At 43.7% G+C, this 22,841-nt stretch overlaps 1 protein-coding gene across 1 annotated transcript in view; it reads right to left on the minus strand.

Moving 5' to 3' along the window:
- Positions 1 to 22,555, minus strand: part of LOC309703043 (up-regulator of cell proliferation-like) — a gene marked incomplete at its 3' end in the record, with an annotated part of 52,443 nt that extends 29,888 nt beyond the window's left edge. Inside the window, 1 exon segment of the mRNA XM_082527747.1 lies at positions 20,557 to 22,555.
- Positions 22,556 to 22,841: the final 286 nt, after the last annotated feature.

Below are 22,841 nucleotides of genomic sequence, written 5' to 3' on the forward strand. Positions count from 1 at the left end.
TGGCCTGATGGCCACCCATATGGCAAGCAGCGGTGGCGCAGTAGGCGTGGAATTGAGCTGGGGTTCACAGGTAGCTGGGCAGACGGCCGGCACGCAGGACTGTGCAGCCTGCGTGCCGAAGTGGACAGCATGCACCCCCGCGCACCTCGACCTCCGTCTCCAGCTTGGCAGGCGCGCCAGCCTCCGGCTCACCCCAAGCCGTGCGCTGTCCACCCTTACAGTGATCACACGGTTGCTGTAACAGTAGCCTACATTCAACGGCTGCAACCCTCCTGCTGCCAGCTGTACACATCAACACCAAAAACAACAACAGCACAAGCAGCGCACAGGTTTTAAGCCGGCGAGGCATCATTGTAGATGCCGTGAAGGTGAGTCCATCTCATCTGCAGTGGCATCGCAGACCACGAGCCGCAACAATAATAAAAAAAAATTATTTAATTATGAATAAATAATTTCTCCTAATTATGTCCTGGGTTTTAACTAATTAATTATACCAAAGGAAACATCACACAAACACTTAAGGTCATGAAAATTAATTGCGATTTAGCAATTCAATGAGGCATCCACCTTATTTATTGAAAAGTATCGTATCAGTATTGGTATCGGCGATACTGGCCCGAATTTACTTGGTATCGGATCGATACCAAAATATGCAGTATCGCACACCACTAGTGTTTGGGAGTTCCCTTTCAGTCGATTCACTCGGTACAACACATAAGCATGGGATATCACGCCCTCGTGTGTCCTGGCTGAAGAAACCTTTAATCACGCCTTTAAGGCAGATGACGTGTGATGACACGCGCACGGCCCTGCCTGCACATATAGCCGCTGTCATCACAGTCATCCCTCAGTTCGATAGCTGCTCTTCACCAAGCCAAACTGCTCAGTGGGGCCACCTTGTGTTGTACCTCGTTCCTCTCCTTCAGGGAACAGAAGTTATAGACATAACTATTCGTTCCCTTTCAGTCGATTCACTCGGTACAACACATAAGTATGGGACATATATACACGCCCCACAGAGCAGCCACCAAACCGGAATCGGACCACCACATCCTTAGTGAGTGGTAGACCCAGCAGAAAGGACAGCATGAGCCACCGAAGGGGCTGTAGCATCCAACCGATAAAACTGCACAAAAGTGTGCGTTGATGCCCAACTAGCTGCCGCACAAATATCAGCTACAGGCACCTCTTTAAAAAGAGCCCATGAGGTTGCCATCCCCCTGGTGGAATGAGCTCTGACCCCGTGGGGCAAAGCAAGACCACCGGTGCTGTATGCCAGTGAGATAGCTTCTATAATCCAGTGGGACAGCCTCCGTTTGGACAGAGCTCTACCTCTATTTGGATCAGCGAAGCAGACAAACAGCTGGTCACATAAACGCACATTCTGAGTGCGCTCAATGTAGGTGCGTAGCACACGCACTGGACAAAGAGAATGCATCCTCCTCTGCTCCTCAGATGCAAAAGGAGGGGAGCAAAAGCTCAGCAACTCAAACTCCATTGAGCTAGAAGATGCAGGCATGATCTTGGGAAAATAGGCAGCATTTGGATGCAATACGACCTTGTGGCCATCAGAAGAGAACTGTGTGCACGAGGGATGCACAGAGAGCGCATGAAGGTCACCCACTCGCTTTGCCGAAGCCAAAGCGAGAAGTAATGCAGTCTTATATGAAAGAAATTTAATATCCACAGACTCAATGGGTTCAAACGGGGGGCTACAAAGGGCCTCCAGCACCAAATACAAGTCCCAAGCAGGCACACTGGACTTAAGCACGGGCCTCAGCCGGCGAACTCCTTTCAGAAAACGTATGGCGAGGGGATGTGCACCTAGTGTCACCCCGTCAGAACCAATATGACAAGCAGATATACAGTGGGGCAAAAAAGTATTTAGTCAACCACCGATTGTGCAAGTTCCCCCACTTAAAATGATGACAGAGGTCAGTAATTTGCACCAGAGGTACACTTCAACTGTGAGAGACAGAATGTGAAAAAAAATGAATTCACATGGTAGGATTTGTAAAGAATTTATTCGTAAATTAGGGTGGAAAATAAGTATTTGGTCACCTCAAACATGGAAAATCTCTGGCTCTCACAGACCTGTAACGTCTTCTGTAAGACGCTTTTCTGTCCCCCACTCGTTACCTGTATGAATGGCACCTGTTTGAACTCATCATCTGTATAAAAGACACCTGTCCACAGCCTCAAACAGTCAGACTCCAAACTCCGCCATGGCCAAGACCAAAGAGCTTTCGAAGGACACCAGGAAAAGTATTGTAGACCTGCACCAGACTGGGAAGAGTGAATCTACAATAGGCAAGCAGCTTGGTGTGAAAAAATCAACTGTGGGAGCAATCATCAGAAAATGGAAGACATACAAGACCACTGATAATCTCCCACGATCTGGGGCTCCACGCAAGATCTCATCCCGTGGGGTCAAAATGATCATGAGAACGGTGAGCAAAGATCCCAGAACCACACGGGGGGACCTGGTGAATGACCTGCAGAGAGCTGGAACCAAAGTAACAAAGGTCACCATCAGTAACACACTACGACGGCAGGGAATCAAATCCCGCAGTGCCAGACGTGTTCCGCTGCTGAAGCCAGTGCATGTCCAGGCCCGTCTGAAGTTTGCCAGAGAGCACATGGATGATACAGCAGAGGATTGGGAGAATGTCATGTGGTCAGATGAAACCAAAGTAGAACTTTTTGGTATAAACTCAACTCGTCGTGTTTGGAGGACGAAGAATACCGAGTTGCATCCCAAGAACACCATACCTACTGTGAAGCATGGGGGTGGAAACATCATGCTATGGGGCTGTTTTTCTGCCAAGGGGACAGGACGACTGATCCGTGTTAAGGACAGAATGAATGGGGCCATGTATCGTGAGATTTTGAGCCAAAACCTCCTTCCATCAGTGAGAACTTTGAAGATGAAACGCGGCTGGGTCTTCCAACATGACAATGATCCAAAACACACCGCCCGGGCAACAAAGGAGTGGCTCCGTAAGAAGCATTTGAAAGTCCTGGAGTGGCCTAGCCAGTCTCCAGACCTCAACCCCATAGAAAATCTGTGGCAGGAGTTGAAAGTCCGTGTTGCTCGGCGACAGCCCCAAAACATCACTGCTCTCGAGAAGATCTGCATGGAGGAATGGGCCAAAATACCAGCTACTGTGTGTGCAAACCTGGTAAAGACCTATAGTAAACGTTTGACCTCTGTTATTGCCAACAAAGGTTATGTTACAAAGTATTGAGTTGTATTTTTGTTATTGACCAAATACTTATTTTCCACCCTGATTTACGAATAAATTCTTTACAAATCCTACCATGTGGATTCATGGATTTTTTTTCACATTCTGTCTCTCACAGTTGAAGTGTACCTCTGGTGCAAATTACTGACCTCTGTCATCATTTTAGGTGGGGGAACTTGCACAATCGGTGGCTGACTAAATACTATTTTGCCCCACTGTAAATGTGTTAAAGTATAACATGTTTATTAAATTACTATTTCTGTTTTTCTTTTAATTAAGTAGATGTCATGTAAGAACTTTAATAAGTTGCTCTTGTTTATGATCAATATTTAGATTTATGTTTCACAAAAACCATTCAGTTTGTATGTCGTGTTGCATGAGTAAGACAACAAATCAACAAGAAACACACTCAGGGAGTGTGTGAGTTATCTGATATCAAATAAAATTTCCATCTGTGCACAAATGTTTTTAAAGAGTGATTTAAAAACACTTAAATTTAATGTCTCTTTTCATTCATTTCTGTCTCTCTCTCTCTCTCTCGTGATTGTTGACATGACTGAAACTCTACCTTAATTTTTGATATGTATGTTTTTTGAACACATGACCTTTTCCCTATTTTCTTAATAACAATGCCTTTGTTGTAAAGCTACACAAAATTAACATGCTACATTCATCCAAGGTGATGAAATTCTTTGACAGTTGCTATATATAGTACACTTTAGGTCAACACAGTCAAAAGTTTGGACACACTGTCACGGATTTGCTGTGTGGTAGGCAAGATGTGGAGCAGGCACGTGCAGAGGGGGGGGGAGGGGGGGCTTGAGCACCCGCCCCTTTCCTGATGGGTGCCCAAAGTGCCCTTTTGTTGAGGCAACTTTTTAAAAAAAAATCTTTTTATTTTATTTTTTTTTATGTGTGTGTGTGTGCATGCGAAGTCCTGTCTGTGCCCCTCAACAATAATATTTAACTATTAATCACCTGGTTCAATGTGCCCCTTTTTAACTTTGAGCACCCGCCCCTTTAAACCTCTCTGCACGGCCCTGATGTGGAGTCAAATGCAGGACTCAATGAAAAATTGAAAAAATGGACTCTACACATGTTTTATAGTTTAGATTCCTGAAAGTAGCCACCCTTTGTTTTCTTGATATCGCTGCAAACCCTTGGCCTTCTCTCAATAAGTTTCATGATGTATTCACCTGAAATGGTTTTCACTTCATAGATGTGCCTTATCAGGATTCATTTGTGAAATTTCTTGCTTCCTTGAGATGAGATCATCAGTTGTGTTGTGCAGAAGTCAGGTTGGTACACAGCTGACTTCTGACTGATACACCCTAAATATTGCACGGTTAAAAATAACCCAATTTGTAACCCAATGCTGGGTCAAATATTGTTGTTGTTTCAACTTAACAGGGTTGGGTTACTGGTTTGACCCAGCACTCTGGGTTAGGATAACTATCCAAAAATTGGGTTAAATTGACCAATAACCAACTTGAGGTTAATAAAATTGGGTCGAAACTCAAAACCTATCACTAGTGTTATATTACCTTTAGCATTTAGGTTAAGATTTCTACTTACTATAAAATTCAGCATATAAAAACTAGATTCAAAAAAGATTATCTCAAAAATACGTTTATTGCCATATGATACATAGAACATACAGCAAACTTCATACAAAATATATCAATGAAAGTAAAATGCAAGTAAAAAAAAATGTACCAAAAAATATATATAATTTATTATATCGATTACTTCAAATCAGTCTTTGGTTACAGCACATGTTAATACACATGAAGACATGCTATGTAAAGTCAGCTCTGTTTTAGAACAAATTACATGTAAAAACTCTTAACTTTAAAAAACTGAAGAATTTATGATTTTTTCAGTACTTAACATCAGTGTTGGTCAAGTTACTTGAAAAAAGTATTGGCCAAATGTCAAGGCCACAATTTTTTGTTGTCTGGAGAATTACGATCTACAATCGCGTGGATTACATGCCTTTTAATAATATAAAACTGGTGTCACTGAATGTGAATGGTCTGAATAACCCAATCAAAAGAAGTAAAGTGGTAACAAAACTCAAAAAAGAAAAGGCACAGGTAATATTCTTGCAGGAGACTCACCTGCCCCAACAGGAACATGAAAAATTGAAAAGATTTGGTTATAAAAACACCTATTACAATTCCTACAGTAAACCTGTTTCTCCATCACCTGTTCAGCTCTGATAATTCAGTAAGGACATCTCCTGGTTTCATCTTCATGTTTCCCTCTCACCACATATCAAAACCCACATCATGACCAGCAGCTTTACAGCTGTGGCTCCAGCAAACACCAGCTGATACCTGAAAGTAATAATAAATACATTCTAACAACAGCTGATCAAGCTTAAACGTGCTGCTGTTGTTTAGCGCGACCTCCGCTGGTTTCCTTTTTCTGGCTCAGAAAGAAAAGCCGATCAGCTGATCATTGATCAGTTCAATTAGCAACTTTTTGGCTGAAGTAGTACGGACTAATCGTGTTCCTTTTTACCTCAACTTTAAAGTTCGATCTCCTCGGCTGTAATTGGTCCAGCCCAGAATCGATCATGACCAACTGGCCAATCCACCACCATTCATTTATACCGTAAAAAAATAAAAAATAAAACCCCATCTGCCCATAAAAATGAAAAATCACGAGCGGCCCACCAGGCAAATGCACGGTATGCCCGATGGCTAGTCCAGCCCTGGTTGTGTGTGAGACTTTAAATCATCAAACTGTAAATTATACATTTTAAATTGATCCCTTTACCCCGAGTCCTAAAGTGTATATTTATTTTCTTACTCTTCTTATATATATTGTTTGTTTACTTGCACTGCTGTAACTGGAGTCTTGTCGTTTCGTCTCTCTATATACTGGACTGTATGTAGCGGAGATGACAGTAAAGTTTACTTTGACTTCAGCAGCAAGCAGGCGCACCGAGGGCTCTCGCGCTCACTTTTAGCATATAGAATTTCGAAATAACATCAGTGCAATGTCTGGTGTTTTGTTGGTTTGTTTTTATTTTGTTTTATTTTGCGAGTTGGTTATTAGACGCTGCTCCAGCCAGCCAGAGAATTCCCCGCCGCCCCGCCCTCTCCTCCCTGTGCCGCAAGCAGCAGGCGCACCTCGCAAACGGAGGGCGCCCTTACTCCCAGCAGATGGGCGATAGAAAGCCGATCGGTGCCTATGCCATTCCCACTATGCGCTGGCATGACGTCGGGGCAGCATTTTTTTTTTTTTTTGGCCGATGCCCGTGATGCTGCCCCCACCACAATGCCGCCCTGGGCAACCGCCCATGTCGCCCTTATCAAAAACTGCTACTGAATGCAACACCCAATCTCATACTTTGTTCTATATACAGTGATCTCTAAATAGTTTGTCAAACAGAGCAACCTCAGCCTTATTTCAAATTATAACTTTAAAGGATTATATCAAGCATTTTTAATTAGAAATAGCTTTCTTCATCACAAGCTAGCTGGTGTTATCTGTTAAAAGACCTTTAATGAGTGGGTAAAGTTCAAGAATAAACCAATAAATTGCATTATCAACCTTATAATTTTCAAACTGTTGGAATTCATTTTTTTACTAGTTCAGTGATATCTGATCATGTCAGCCGGTGATCAGCTGTGATCAGCTGATCACGGGGCCAGGGTTAAAAGAGAGACGCCACCCACCTGTTCGCCGCTCAGACATCATTCTCTTCATGTCAGGAGCTCCGAAACTCTGCCGACGTCAGTCTCCGCCTGACACCCCGGCTGGGAGGCTCTATGTACCATCCCGGTGCCGTCAGAGGCCTTGCTCTGGGCTCACTCCTCTCCGCTCTCTGGTCACCCTGGGCCCGACAGGACCCTCCAACTCCTCCGTCGTGCCTTCTGGTGGCCCTCCATGGCTCGGGACGTCCGTGACTTCGTTTCCGCCTGTGACACCTGTGCTCGGGCCAAGTCCTCCACCCAGCCGCCCGCTGGCGACCTTCGCCCTCTCCCTGTGCCGAGACGTCCCTGGTCCCATGTCGGCCTTGACTTTGTTACTGGCCTCCCATCTGTGGACGGTCTTGACACCATCCTCACCTTTGTGGACCGGTTTTCTAAGGCGGTGCACCTGGTTGCCCTGGCCGGCCTCCCCTCCGCCAAACGGACGGCCGAGCTCCTCCTGGACCATGTCGTCCGGCTTCACGGATTCCCCAAGGACATAGTCTCCGATCGGGGGCCCCAGTTCACCGCCAGGTTCTGGAAAGCCTTTTGCCGCCTGATTGGAGCGTCTCCCAGCCTCTCGTCCGGTTATCACCCTCAGACCAATGGGCAGGTTGAACGGACCAATCAACAGTTGGGGCGCTTCTTACGGTGCTTCGTCTCCGCCCAGCCGTCGCTTTGGCCTCGTTACCTGGTGTGGGCTGAGTTGTCTCATAACCTTCACGTCTCTTCCGCCACCGGTCTCTCGCCCTTTGAGGTCTGTCATGGTTTTCATCCTCCTATCTTCAGCCATCAGGAAGCGGGGGTCGACGTGCCTGCTGCTGAACGGATGGTCCGCCGCTGTCGTCAGGCCTGGATCAAGGCACGGGCTGCCATTACCCGGGCCAACGCTCTGTACACCCGGCAGCATCGTCGCCGCCACCACCCGGGTCACCCCTTCCAGCCGGGGGACCGCGTCTGGCTCTCCACAAGGCACCTGCGGCTGCGCGCCGAGTCCAAAAAGCTCACTCCCAGGTTCGTCGGCCCGTACGAAGTCACTGCCCGGCTCAACCCCGTGGCTTACCGTCTCCGGCTTCCACCCGCCATGAAGGTCCATCCGGTTTTCCACGTCTCGCAGCTTAAGCGGCGCGTCACTTCCTCGCTGGCGCCCCCCCCCCCGGGCCCCGCCCCCCCCCCGGGCCCCGCCCCCGCCCAGAATCGTCGATGGGGGTCCTGTCTACACTGTCCGGCGGATCTTGGACTCCCGTCCCCGGGGCCGGGGGGTCCAGTATTTGGTGGACTGGGCTGGCTACGGCCTGATGAGCGCTCCTGGGTGCCGTCCCGCTTCATCGTGGATCCTTCCCTCATCTCGGATTTCCGTCGCCGCCGTCCTGGCCCGTCGGGTGCCGGTCCTCGGGGGGGGGGGGGTCCTGTCAGCCGGTGATCACAGCTGATCACGGGGCCGGGGTTAAAAGAGAGACGCCACCCACCTGTTCGCCGCTCAGACATCATTCTCTTCATGTCAGGAGCTCCGAAACTCTGCCGACGTCAGTCTCCGCCTGATTCAGCAACCGTGAGTGTTTTTCCCCTTCAATCCTTTTTCTCTTCCCGGCTCTGCTTGCTCTCCGTCTGTAACGACAGTTCCGAAGCCACGCTTCGTGCACTGATCGTTACTAGAATAACTGCGTGTCTGCTCCAAACCCACCGCTAGCCGTAGCCGCGCTTGGGTCTAGTCAGCACGCTACACAGGCACGCCGAGCTACTGTGTGTAGCTCGCCCCGCCGTGACAGATCAGGTCACAGTCTAGTTCAGGGGTCGGCAACCTGCGGCTCCGGAGCCGCATGCGGCTGTTTAGTGCGGCTCCGCGTGGTTTGGGAAAATAAATTAGAAGTATTTAGCTGACGTGTACTTTATTTATGTTAGTTCTTTTTTTAACTTGTAGTTCTATATTGGAAGATTATTGTAATATTGAAATATAAAAATAAAATTATATTCTATTATTTTTTAAAAGTCAGGTCAAGGCTCCAAAAGCCCAAAGGCGATATAAGGGTGGCGGCTCACAACAGTCGTTGTTTGCTACATGGATCACTTTAGTTCAGCTGGGTGTCTTTCCTTTTGTTATATTTCTTTAAGAGTTCAAAATGTGTTAATTACGTAAATAAAATGTCATTTTCTCTGTAGCACTTCATGGATTTCATAAGCAACACACTTTAGTTGTTCACACAAAGCATAAAGGCAAAAAACAATATATACAGTGTTATCTTCATTTTAGATGTCAAAAAGTATTTGCGGCTCCCAGTGTTTTCTTTTGCGTGGAAACCGGGTCCAAATGGCTCTTTGGGTCTTAAAGGTTGCTGACCCCTGGTCTAGTTGAAAATGGCAGCTTGTGAAGAATGATGTGGCTTCTTCAGAATTAGTCAAGAGGTGGAGTCAATTGAAGATCCTGGCACATTACCAACCCAACTCCTGAGTCATGGCTTTTGAACCAATACTTGGTCACAATAACCCAACTTATGAACCCACGGCTTTTACCCAGAAGTTGAGTCATGAAAATAACCCAGCATTTTTAGGGTGTAGTGTATACACTTGCAAAAAATAAACAGTAGCTTTTACTAAAAGGAAAAATTGTGACTTATTTGAATCACATTAAATATTTGTGCTTAAAATTAAACTACATCTGGCCTAAGCTGAAAAATGAAATCAGTGCAGCTCACATGTAGAAAATTCTGCATATTTTGCAGGGTCCTAAAAGTTATCCATGTAGAGTTTTTAAGGAACAAAAAAGAAAGTAACTGCACCCAGCAGATTAAAGGAAACCTTAAGTAATCGCGTGACATTTACTGGAGGATGGATCCCTTATTGATGTTTGTTGGATCGCTTCACTTCTTATTAAAAACTGGATGTACAGTACACCTGAATAAATATAAATCTTTTACCAAGGCATGATACTGAATAACATCCTGTTTTGTTGTTCTTTATATTTACTTCTACTTTTATAGAATATTAAGATGAAAAACAGGAAACACAGTGGTGGAATGTAAATCAACACATTTATTGTAGTCTATCTTATAATCAGGTGCTGATATAACATATGTTAAATTTTTTCATTGAATCAGGCTAATATATTGTTCTATTGTTGTTTTTGATTCAGTAAACTTTCTGAAAACACAATTTAAAAAACAACTCATCAGGGCTTCTGCTTTTCTTTTCATTCCAATTATAATTATCACACTCTTAGACATAATATTTCCACTGTGGGATTTCCACCCGCCAGCAGAAGTAACACTTCTCCATGATGTCAATAAATATCATGGTACCTAGCACTTGTTTTGAGAGTTTTGGACTCATATTTTTTTTAATGATTTTAATGGTTTTGTTCATCATTTCTTTTGAAAATTTAGGTTCTCAGTATTGTTTATGTATTATATTACTCTCTGGCTGTTGTGTATATTTACCTTTACTTTGTGTATATTATTCAAGTCTTGCATTTTCTTTTTGCGCCTACAAACTAGATTTGCCACACCAACAGGATGGCAAATCTAGTTTGACATCTAGTGACTTGTTCCCATCAGTGGAAGTGGCAAGTTCTGGGGCCATTGTTGCAGTGATCTCTAAAAGCCCTCAGAGCTCAGTTGTGGTGTCGCGCTCCTCCCTGCCCCCCCCCCCCCCCCCTTTTTGGAATTTGATTGGGTTCTTGGGACTAGTGATGGCAAAATAAGGGAAACTGTGAACCTTTTTGAAACACTGTGTCAAAAATTGGTTCATAAGCTTCATTCATTAATATCATGGTTGACATCTGCTGGCAACAGTGGTTGATGTGCAGCCAAAAGCAGCCTTGCGAGTGTGATGCATCTTTCAAATGTATTTTAAAATGATTGTAATAATTTCTCAAATATACTCGCAGTCTGACGTCATTTTACACATCTTTGTTTTGTGTATTCCTTAGAAAAATCTCCCCGACTAATTTGATCCACAAAAAAAAAAATAAAAAAAATAAAATATTGTGAAATATTGTAGATTGTTAAGTATATACTGGTCAGCGAAGGAGTTCGTGTCATCATGTGTCATTCCATCATTTGTTCTACATTGTCAAGCATCATTATAAAAGCTGGCACATCATTAAGATTTATTTTTAATTAATAAAAAAAATTTACATAAAAATAAGATTGAATGTGTTTTTGTTCTTTGTGAGAAGGTAACATTAATAACGTTTTCATGGGCCTTTTCATTTCAGCCAGTCACAACAGTCCGCTTAAAACGTGGTCCTCATTGCATTTTTGAATCATCTTCTGCTGAGCAACCTTTTGGACCATAAAGAAACTTTCCTTAGCTTTATAGCTACAACTGTGTCTCTTGTATGAGGATGAAGTCACATGAAACATTTTCTGATGTAAGTAGAAAAAAACAGAGAAGAGACAGAATCAGAGCTGGAGACTCTTGCCTGTTTAATTTTCTCCATGACAGCAGAGGCTGTTTTTACTAAAATATTTTAATGAATTTACTGCACAGTGTGCAGCTCTCTCTCTCTCGACAGAACTCAGTGTAGCTCACCCAGCAGTCTCTATCTTTCTTGCTTTCTCTCAAGTGGTAGCCAGGGACATCACCACGCCACCAAAGGGGGGGCTGGGCAGCAAATTTGGGGCCCTCCAAAATTTTCAGCTTAAAACAAATTATTATAGATTTCAATATCTTATTTTTTTTCATATGTACTTATTTTCAGTGATATCTTTAATAGCAGAATATCAAATAGGCGTAAAAGTTTTTTTTCTGTCTCTCTTTGTTATCATATTTGCTATGACATGTTTTTTTTAAGTTACTCATATTTGACAACAGAATAATAAAACAGGAAATTCTGTTTTGCCACCCTAATATTTTTAGTGGTGCCCATATATCAACCTCTATGAAAAAAATCTGGAGGTGCCACTGGGGGTATGATGAGAAACATTAATTCAGTAACTCCAGGGCTCAGCCTAAATGGTTCCGGTTCATAGAAGATGGGGCTGGCGGCACATTGAAATGGAAGAAAGGGAACAGGAGCAATGGGACGCGCCTGGCTCACCCAAAGCATCAGCAGGCCAGGGACATAAAAAATGTTGGTCATGTGAAATTTTGGAGTTTATTTGATATGTTGTTTTTGTTGTTTTGTTTGTTTGTTTGTTTTCCTCCAACGGTAGGTGCAGTCATGACGCCATTTTATGTTCAGACCACCTTAAAGGTCTCCAGCACCTATTTTCTTTTTGTTGATCGCTTGACCGGTTTTGATGCACAGATTTGCAGTCTGATTGTGTCACTGCAGCTTACAAGTTTTGGCAAACAAGTCTACGTCAGAGCGATCACAGGGAGGTCTTTAGTGCAACACTCTCTTTGTATTTGTGAACTTTAATTTCAGGTTTTGTTATTTTTGTTTCCAAATACATATTCTTTGCTGCTAGAAGCAGTATTTACAGGATATGAGTCAAGTCCTTATGTATCTTATCTTGCCAAAATATAAATACCTGGTTGTAGGACTAAATTCATTTTCAACACTTGTTTCAAAGGTGTTGAAAATAATCCTATATATAAACAGACTGGTCGGTATGGGCCAAAGTATCTAGTGTAACGAGTATCAGATCAGCAGTAACATGTTTAGCTGCAGGTTCACGTTAAAACCCTGTCTGTCTGACTGATGTGAGCTTTCTGGGGAAAAGGTGGTCTTATCAGGAGAGATGGCATCTACACTACTTTACATGGAGCACCGCACATTTATAGAAATCTGACTGAATGGATTCAAAACCCCAAAATGTGGATCTCCAGACCTTGGACCAGGAAGCAGAGTTACAGACTTACACACATCTCTGCAACCCCATCCCCATAGAAACTGTCCTGGTCATGACCACTAAGAGACAAACAGAAAACCATAAAAAATAATTTCAGTATAAAAAGTCACAAAGAATGAACAATAAAACATCCTCAACTACACCAAAGAGTAAAACAGTTACAGGAAAAGAATTAAACATTAGGTCTCTCTCTTCTAAATGATTTAATAATGATCAACATATTTATTCTGCCTTACAGAGACAGGATTGCACATATTGAAGGCTCTCACTACTTGAGAAAAGTCTGTTCATGTCCTTTTTGTATTCAGCCTCTGTATTGATCTTCCAGTTCAGCCTGTTTTCAATGTACTATGAGTATAAGGTACTTGTACTTCAGCTGATGATTGTTTCAAGATTACATCACAAAGTTATCCATCAGTGCTTCGAACTCTTCCTCCTGCCATCACTATTAAATCCAACCTCTGCAGAATCAGAGTATTTCTGAAGGTGTCTTGACTCAGACTTGTACTGAAAGTCTAAGTGCATGAAGTCCAGGACAGAACTGTCCACCTGTGGAGCTCCTACTGCACATCACTAAATCAGACAGAGCTCGGCCCAGTCTCACATACTGTGGTCAGTCTGTCAGGCAGTCAGTGATCCATGAGGTGGTGTTTACTGACATTACTGTGCTTTTTTCTCACTAGCAGCAGCTGAATCATTTTGAATGCACTTGAGAAATCAAAGAAGGTGATCATTAACCCTGCAGGAAGTAGATGATTTCATCATCCAAGTTCAACAACTACAATCCATCACAATAACTGATCTCTCAAAGCAGACATGGCTCTCTTATACCTAAATACAAGTGAAGGATTAAACTGCTCACCCTACTGTCTAAAACAGGTATGAAGAACAGGACTGCAACAACTTAGGTTTTTCCTCATTTATCTGTTCATTGCCCTTCTTTTCTGTGCTGCAGGCTGTGACGTAGTAATCAGTCTTAATGTGCCGTCTTAAAGCACAGTTAAGTTTCTAAAATGCATCAGGAAAGGGGAGATCTGGAGGATCTACTATATCCTGAGTAAAGTGTTTTACTAATGACGTATAAAAGAGACATAACAAACAGGGAGTGGAAACAGGACTCTGTAAATATGTAGGAGTGTGCTGCAACAAAACAATGAACACCAGCAGCATCTGTGCCAAACATCGTTTTTAACTGACTTTGCTGTAATGGCCCGGAGGCATGAATACCTCTCGTCTTAGCTCCTTTCTCTTCATGTCTTCTTCACCTTGTCTGCTCACCTGTCATGTCTGAGGGACTGAGCTGCAATTTGATGATTGGGGAAATAAGAGCAAAGGAATCAAGGATGTAGAATCCAAAATATAAGAAAAGGGGGAATAATTTGTTTCTGTGTTATCTTAACTGTTAAACTGCATTCAGTATTTCCTGGATGAGAGAATTATTCTGTCTCTGGCACAGACTTAAAAGTCTCACTCATCACACGGACCCAACCAAATACTTTAGTAGTAGTCTGCTGTAACGAAACAATGGATGTGCTATATTTAACTGGCATTGCTTTAAAACGACTAAAGCAAGGATGTCTGATATTGTTAAAAGCCTCTTAGCTCCGCTCTACATGTTTTTCTCGCTTCACTTGCTCACTTCTCTGGTGGGAGGAGCTAAGATATACTGATAGGTTCAAGGAAATGAGAGCAAAGAAATCAAGGATGCATGAACTGAAAAATAAGAGAAGGAAGAATTTGTTCATTTGTTGGTTCGGCTGTTTCCTCGCTGTTGGCATTTCCTGGATGTCAGAGTTGATCTGTGTCAACTACTTGACACGTGAAGACTGAAAGCACACGCATAAAGACCTTAAAGAATTAGAGAAGGAGGATATGTTCAGTGAATGTTATCAGCAGATTTAAGGTAGGGCTTTACTCTATTTGTAGCCATTGTTTAATAGAACGCACACTTGTGTAGCTGCCCAGCAGAAATCATTGCACTCTTAGCTACTTCATCCAGCTCACTCACCAACACCTGTGACGCCGAACTGGCAAATGGACTGTTTCTTATTTATGTTACACTTTTCTACTCTAACTGAGCAATCTAAGTGCTTTTTATTATAAGCTACAGTCAGGTAGAGCAGAGGGTCCCTAAATATTCATATTTTTAGGAATCAAATTATTAATAATAATAATAATAATAATAATAATAATAATAATAATAATATAACTGTCAGAGTGGAATAAACTCTTCTGTTTCTCAGACATCCCTGGACAGCAAAGAACCTTTTCCTTTTTTGATCTTTTTGTTTCCAGTCTTTAAGTTTTTAAGAACTTTTCATGTGAGACTGCGAAGATTGTCCACCCACAGCTGCAAAGTCTTAAATCTTAAAAATAAAATAAAATAATTAGTAAAATTACATTCAGAAAATCGAAGAAACATTACCCCAGCAGTGTAATGAGTCATGATGGGTAATGAGTAAGTGATAGGTTTGTAGCTCGAACCTATTCGCTGGAACGTTAAGGACAATCTGCTACGCAGCAAAAAGCAAGACTCAAGGCACCAAAGTTCTCTGGTTTACTCATGCATGAGGGAGACCTGCCTAGAGCCAAGTGTCGTCCCACCACTTGACCTCCATCAGACTCTCAGCCAGGCTCGCCATAGCACTCCTTTTATTGTGGTTACATGAATATGCATAGGGTCATTAACATATAGCATCTTACATAGGTATACATGTGAACAAAGAATACTGTGTGTGTGTGTGTGTGTGTGTGTGTGTGTGTGTGTGGGGTACTGCTGATCAAAGGGTCATATACATGAAAGCACAAAGGCAAACATCCTTGGTCAGGAAGAGGGTAGACCCCCCCTCACCCTAGATGGTTCACCCTAGATAACACGGTGAGGAAGTCCAGCAGTTCATCTAAACAAAAAGCACTTAGACTAGAACAGACGTAGCTACGTTAATCCTACCATAAAACAATAAGACAAGGTACGACCTCTTCCCATGCTCCCAGGATGTAGGTGTGGAATACACACCAAGCCTTTGTAGCCTGTTAAAGATCACACATCCTATCACTACACAATTAATTATACACCTCTAAGCATACATGGTTAAATATTTCTAAGCATAAATGACAACCAACAATACAAAATCTAACAGTAAGTCAGTGAGTTAAATAGCAAAGCATCACACAGTTGCTGCAGACCTTTACAGGAACTCTATTGTTTTGAGATCTGGTGGCTGTGGAGGCCATTTAAGTTCAGTGAACTCCTTTTAATGTTCATTATACCAGTTTGAGATGATTTAAACTTTGGGACATGGAACTTTATCCTGCTAGAAACATCTGTCTGAAGGTGGGTGCACTGTGTTCATAAAGGGGTGGAGATGGTCAGCAGCAACACTCAGACAGGCAACGGCATTTAAATAGCTGCTCAGATGGTCCTCAGTGATATAAAGTACATCAGCAACAGCAGCATGAACTGTTGATACAAGGCAGGATGGATCTAGGCTTCCATGTCATTTTGTGCTAAGTTCTGACCCTAACATCTAAATGTCACAGCAGAAATCACACAGCAGTTTATGAAATATTCAGACCAGCCGGTCTGGCACCAAAAACCAAAATCACTTTAATTACTTTTCTTCCCCATCAGCAGGTCATCTTGAATAAAATTCAATGTGGAGCTACTCTTTATAGTCATGGGTCGGTCGTGAACGAAATGGCTCTTAGAGCCCGGTCTTTGACGTGAACGACGCGAGCCTTATTTTTTTGGGTTTTTTTCTCACCCTCTCTCTGGCACTTTTTTTACGCTTCACTCCGCATGCGAGCCTTGTGCTTTACGCTGGGAAGAGGGGGGAGGGGCGGTAGTTACACTCAGTAACACAGGAACAGAGCAGGAGGGAGAGAGAAAGAGCCAGGAACAACAACACCACATTAGAAAGGTATAGTAATCACTATTTTCAATTGCGGATGATAAAGGATTCAGAAAGTTTATTCATGCAGGTCCATATGACAGAAAATATGCATGTTCTTTTTGTTTTCATATTTTAATTTATATTTAATTGTGTTGTAGTTTGCAGTGTTTTGTGTTGTGTCACTTTAAATTTGTAAAAGGAAAAAGCTGAAAATTTAAATAGTTAAAAGTTGAAATGTGAATAGTTGATTTTTGTATTATATGATTTATTTATAACATTTTATGTGGAGTAAATAAAAGTATATTTACGGTGGCCCCTACAGACAAAGCACATACAAACTTCAAATCACGTACAAACTCTGAAGCACGTACAAACTCCAAAACACGTACAAACTCCAAAACACGTAACAACACATAAAAACTCTGAAGCACGTAAAAACTCAAAACACATACAAAAGACAACAGGAGTGCTCCAGGATGCTAGGGGCAGTGTTGAGCTTTTGTTACCTAGTGGCTACACAAGCCAGCAAGTACCAACGACCAGATTTGGTGTGTGGTAATAACAGGTAAATGAACTTTTTTTTTTTTTAATTATTTGACTATATATGAATGCTTGTGTATAAATACACAAACAATACACATATGCTTTCATGCTTTCAATTGTGTAATTTAAGTGATCTAGTAGCTCTGTTTTGGAAGTTCAGTTCATGCTAGAAATGTGTTTTGGAGTTTGTACGTGTTTTGTCTCTAGGGGCCAACGCATATATTTATATATAAACATATATAAATAAAACCACTTTTTTTTTACATTAGTAATTCCTTTTGTGCATAATTTTATATTATTGTTAATAATAAATTAATTAAAGCAACAAAACAACCTAAAGAGCCGGTTCGGAGCCGAAAGAGCCGGCTCTTTTTAGTGAGCCGAACCGAAAGAGCCGGTTCTCTAAAAAGAGCCGGAAATCCCATCACTAGCTCTTTATCATAATCCTGTCATAAAATAATAACAACAATATTATAAAAAAAAATAAACGTATTCAATACAAGAGACCTGAATGCTATAAATGTTTTGTCTTCCACACCTCAGTTAGATCATGCTACTTTAATAAACGTGTGTTTGTGGAAATGTGAAATTATTGTAATTCTTACTTTCGTCTGTGAAATTAACCCTGAAGTTTATAATTATATATATATAATAAATGTATTCCACATATTTCATGTCTTTAATCTGCAACACAACAGACAAAAAAAAAATCTGATTTATGCTTTTCATTGCTCAACACTAAAATTGCACAATATCAAATGATGAGTAAAAACTATTACTAATATCATCAATATTTCAATTATCATTATCATTATCACAGTTCCTTCTTGCTGCATGAAGACAACATCGTTTCATATCAGCAGTGAGTTGGTGCCCCAGCATTTGGATGCTCCTGCTGGTGAACTGGAGAGCTACATCATGACCAGCTGCAGTAAGTAAAAGAAAGAAAAATAGCCTCCAAAATATTAAAAATTCACAAAATTCAATTACCAATACATGGACATTGCGCACAGTGTAAAAAAAAGAAAAAAGAAGCTTTATATGTAAATGGTTTCAAATTTCAAATGATTTTAAATCTTACGACTTCCATTATAATAATAATAATAATAATAATAATAACGATAATAATAATTATTAACGTTTTTTGACTTCCTTCTTGGACTTTGGAAACCTAGGTTTCTTCAGTGGAACTTTCTCCTTCCTTTTTGCCTTTGTCAGGCGTTGTGTGGAGGCGAGGAAGAAGGAACCCAAACGCAGGACTGGCAGGTAGGTGAAGGTTTATTATAGGGAGTGAGTGAACAGAGGGTGAACGGACACTGACTGGCTGGACAACCGAACGGCTGACTGAACTGAGGGAACACACGGGAAGGACAACATAACATCAATGACACGACAGTGAACGAGTAGAAACAGAGGGCTTAAATACACAGACTGATGAGGATGATAATGAGAGACCGGTGAGTACACAGCTGAACATAATCTGGCTAATGACACAAGACGAGCTGACACAGGAAAAGCAGGAAGTGAGCACATGGAAGTGGCAAAATAAACTGAACATGAACAAAACTGAAAACACTGGGTCACCGACCCAGGAACCCTGACAGTACCCCCCCCTCCAATGGCCGGCACCCGACGGCCAAAAGAGAAAAAAACCCAGAACAGGGCGGGCGGAGGGGGCCCAGGACGGAGGGACGGAGTCCACACCGAGACAGCACCGGTGGGCGGCCACGTGGTCCGCGGCCGAGACGAGATGGTTCCGGTGGGCGGCCGCGAGGAAGGCGGCGGCGACCACTGAGCCGGTCCGGTGGGCGGCCACGGCGGTCGAAATGAGACTGTTCCGGTGGGTGGCGGCGAGGAAGGTGGCGGCGGCCACCAAGCAGGTCCGGTGGGCGGCCGCGAGGAAGACGTCGGCGGCGGCCACCGAGCAGGTCTGGTGGGTGGCCGCGAGGAAGACGCCGGCGATGACGTCCAGAACATGGCTGGCGCGACGACGCGGCAGCTGCAGGACCAGGCGAAGCAGAAGCTGAGGCCGAGGCCGGACCAGGCGAAGCAGAAGCTGAGGCCGAGGCCGGACCAGGCGAAGCAGAAGCAGAAGCCGAGGCCGGTCCAGGCGAAGCCGAGGACGGACCAGGCGAAGCAGAAGCCGAGGCCGGTCCAGGCGAAGCAGAAGCCGAGGCCGGTCCAGGCGAAGCTGAGGCCGGACCAGGCGAAGCAGCAGCTGAGTCTGATGCCGGACCAGGCGAGGCAGTGGCTGAGTCTGATGCCGGACCAGGCGAGGCAGCGGCAGCCTCTGGCTGGAGACAGGCAGGGCCAGTAGGCGCGGAAACCCCCGGCTGTGGAGCAGGAGAGCTCACAGCTGGCTCTGGGTGCTGTGGCTGCAGGTCCGGGAACTGAACGGGATGGTGGATGGGCGACTGGGAGACAGGAGGCGACTGAACTACAGACTGGACAGGAGCAGACTGGACTGACTGGACTACAGACTGGACAGGGACAGACTGGACAGGGGCAGACTGGACTGACTGGACTACAGACTGGACAGGAGCAGACTGGAGGACAGGAGGAGACTGAACTAGAGTAGACTGGAGGGCAGGAGGAGACTGAACTACAGGGGACTGGAGGGCAGGTGAGTGAACTGCCTGGACTGAGGAGACTAACGGATAAACAGAGGTCGGTGAGGGTAATGGCTGAGCTGAGGTTGGTACAGCTGATGGCTGAGCTATAGACTGAGCTAATGAGGGAGCTAATGCTACAGCCTGGGCTAGTAAGGCTGGTGCCTGAGCAGGGGACACCTCAGCCAGCCTAACCAGGGATAAAGCTAGTGCGTGAAAGGCTGGATCAGGTGGTGGGCTGGTGAGTAAGCGGGATAGCTCTTCCGAGCCTCCGGAGCATGAGGGCACTGGCTGGAGAGCCTCGGCTGGGCCTCGGGGATGGTCAGATTGGATTCGGGCTGCCCTCAGCCTGGGTGCTGGGACAGGCACGGGAGGTGGCCCCACCTGAGAAACAGAAGCGGGTGTGGAGGTAGACTGGGTCGCAGCTGCCCTCCTCCTGGGAGCTGGCACTGGTGTGGGTGTAGACTGGGCCCTAGCCATCAGAGGAGGTGAAACGGCTGAAGGGGAAGGCCGAATCTGGGCTGTCGTGCTGGTGGGAAATGACTCAGTAACGGGTGTGGAAATAGTGACGGTGTGTGTGTTACTGGCAGGATTATTGGGGATTGTTCTGGTTTTTCTGCCACCACTATTTACAGTCTTTGGAGCAGAGCAGAAAAACTCTTCCCAGTCCACGTCCTCGTCTAGGAGGGAGACTCCCCATGAATCAGAAGTGAGTCTATTGTGCGTTTTAAGTGAATAATCAGATGGTGAGTGCGAAAAACAGTCACTGGAGCTCACCATCGGGAGTGGCTGAAAGTAGTCCGTTTTATGGCGGCGTGTGCGCCGCTTTCTCCGGGAAGAGGAAGCGGCCAGGGTAAACAGCAGAGCCTCTGGCGCGGTAGCCTCCGTTGAGCCGAGGTGGGAGGCGTAGCCGTTGTGCCGTGGCGATGGTGGAGGTCCGGCGAATGAGGCGGCTGGTGTGTGAGCGAGGAGCGGAGTGGTGAATGAGAGACCGTCTGATACCCAACCTGACATATAGACACAGACATACAGGCACACACAGATACAAACATCCATTCCCACCCTCATGCTCTCATATGCACTTACTCCACACTCAACCTCTACGAACCGGGTCTAGGTACCCTTGCCCCTGGAGGGGGGAACTGCACCCAGACCCAGGTGGTGTTACCCTTTTCCCTGCGGTGGGGAGAGGCAGACCGCCCCGACTCCGCAGCAGCAGGGAGGCCCCACACTCCACACCGCAGTCGGACGGCCAACTCCTCCTTCTAGCCCCCCTGCTCCAGCAGCTCGCAGAGAATGGGGGTGAGAGAAGACTCCAAACCTCCCTCCACCCGCTCATTGTAGTGTTGATGCATGTGTAGCACTTACGTGGAGTTACATAAAGTACCAATGGATAATTACCAAGGTAATAAGTAATTTGGGCTAGTATCAGAAGACTGAGAACGACTCTTAGAGCTCTGGTACACGAATGACAGAGAAACCAGACAAACACAGTTGTGTGGCTTTAATAGTACTTTAGTGATGTTAAGCCTTGTAAAAGAAATTTGTAAACAACACAGTATCACAACAGGTTTTAACAGAATGTCAAGTATAAAAATTTCCCCCAACGTAGCAAAAAAATAGAATTAAAATGACTGATATATTGAAAATCAAAAATCCAAAGTTACCCAAAAGGGTAACTTTTTTGACGAGGAACGCCCAAGGGTTAAATAAAATTGTGCACAAGTAAAAGAATTAGTCTTTTTTAAGTCCAAATGGTACCGGTGGGGCCCGTGACAAACAGGTGTATCCCAATAGAATTCGTCCGACAAGGAGTGTGTGTGTGATTGTCTGTCCTACCGTACTACTTGTACAGTAGAGGATTGTAGTCCATCAATGTGCAAATGAGTGTGCGTGTATATGTACATCGTCTCCTAGGATCTTGGGTTGGCTCGCCATCCAGTGAACACTGGAACACTCTGGGTTCTGGAATCGCTGACCTGGTCTTTGGATTCGTCCCATATAAAAACCTGACCTATAAACAATGGCCAAATATATGTCACGTGCCCTTTAAGGATAACTCTCACAAATTAAACTAAAGTAGTGTCACAGTGCAGTAACAACTATTCAGATCAGCTATCGTCAATTCAATCATCATCAGTTCAGTCATGTTGTACAACATTAAAATATCAAGTTTCAAAGGTCAGAGTATCAATATCCAAAATTTCACAGTATCAAGGTTCAATTATTTGTAACCTGCAGTAACATTAAAGATTATCTACAAGGTCTTAAACATTCAGGAATTATAGTCACCATATAATTCACTTTCATTGTAAACATTAATTACATCCATCAAAATAAACTCACTGTACATATATATCTAATCACAAATAAATAAGTATATTACCCCTTTTAAGAAATGGAATAATATGCAAATGCTTATCAGAAATTGAACAAAGTGCAAATAATCAATTTCAATAACACGTAAACACAAGGACTCAGTCCACAAATAGGAGTATTAAAATAGACGTGCTTAATCCCGCTTGTACCATAGGCCTACTAGTACAAGTGGAAATACACTAAAAATTACCTCCAAGTGTTCAATACTGAGTATTGTAAAACAACTGATTGACATCAAAATTTAAACAAGAAGCAGGATAAAGTCTGCTTACAATTATCTCTCATAAAGTTATTTTTAGCTGCTTTAACCATTTACAGCTTTTCACATGTTAATGACTTAGTTAATGAGCTAACTAGCATAACAACAGTGCGTTTCAGAGACATCCAACAACTGTACCCACACTCCGCACATCATGTGTCTGATTAGCCACATTTAGCTTACCGCCGTCGAGTGGATGCTCAGCATTTACGTGGAGCCACAGCTCAGTAAACCCTCCGGTTTCGCTCTGCCCTTGACAACAACAAGTGCAAATACATAATTTGTGAAAAATATCAGTTTAGATGTTTTTGGTTTTTTTTTAACTCGTTAGAGGTTAATTTCTCCAGCTTACCGATAACAAAAGTTTTAGTCCCTCTGCTCTGTTCGGCTGTAGAAGCAAGAGACTGAAAACTT

The sequence above is a fragment of the Aulonocara stuartgranti genome (genome assembly GCF_965226115.1).
Source record: "Aulonocara stuartgranti genome assembly, chromosome: 3".
Classification (NCBI taxonomy): Eukaryota; Metazoa; Chordata; class Actinopteri; order Cichliformes; family Cichlidae; genus Aulonocara; species Aulonocara stuartgranti.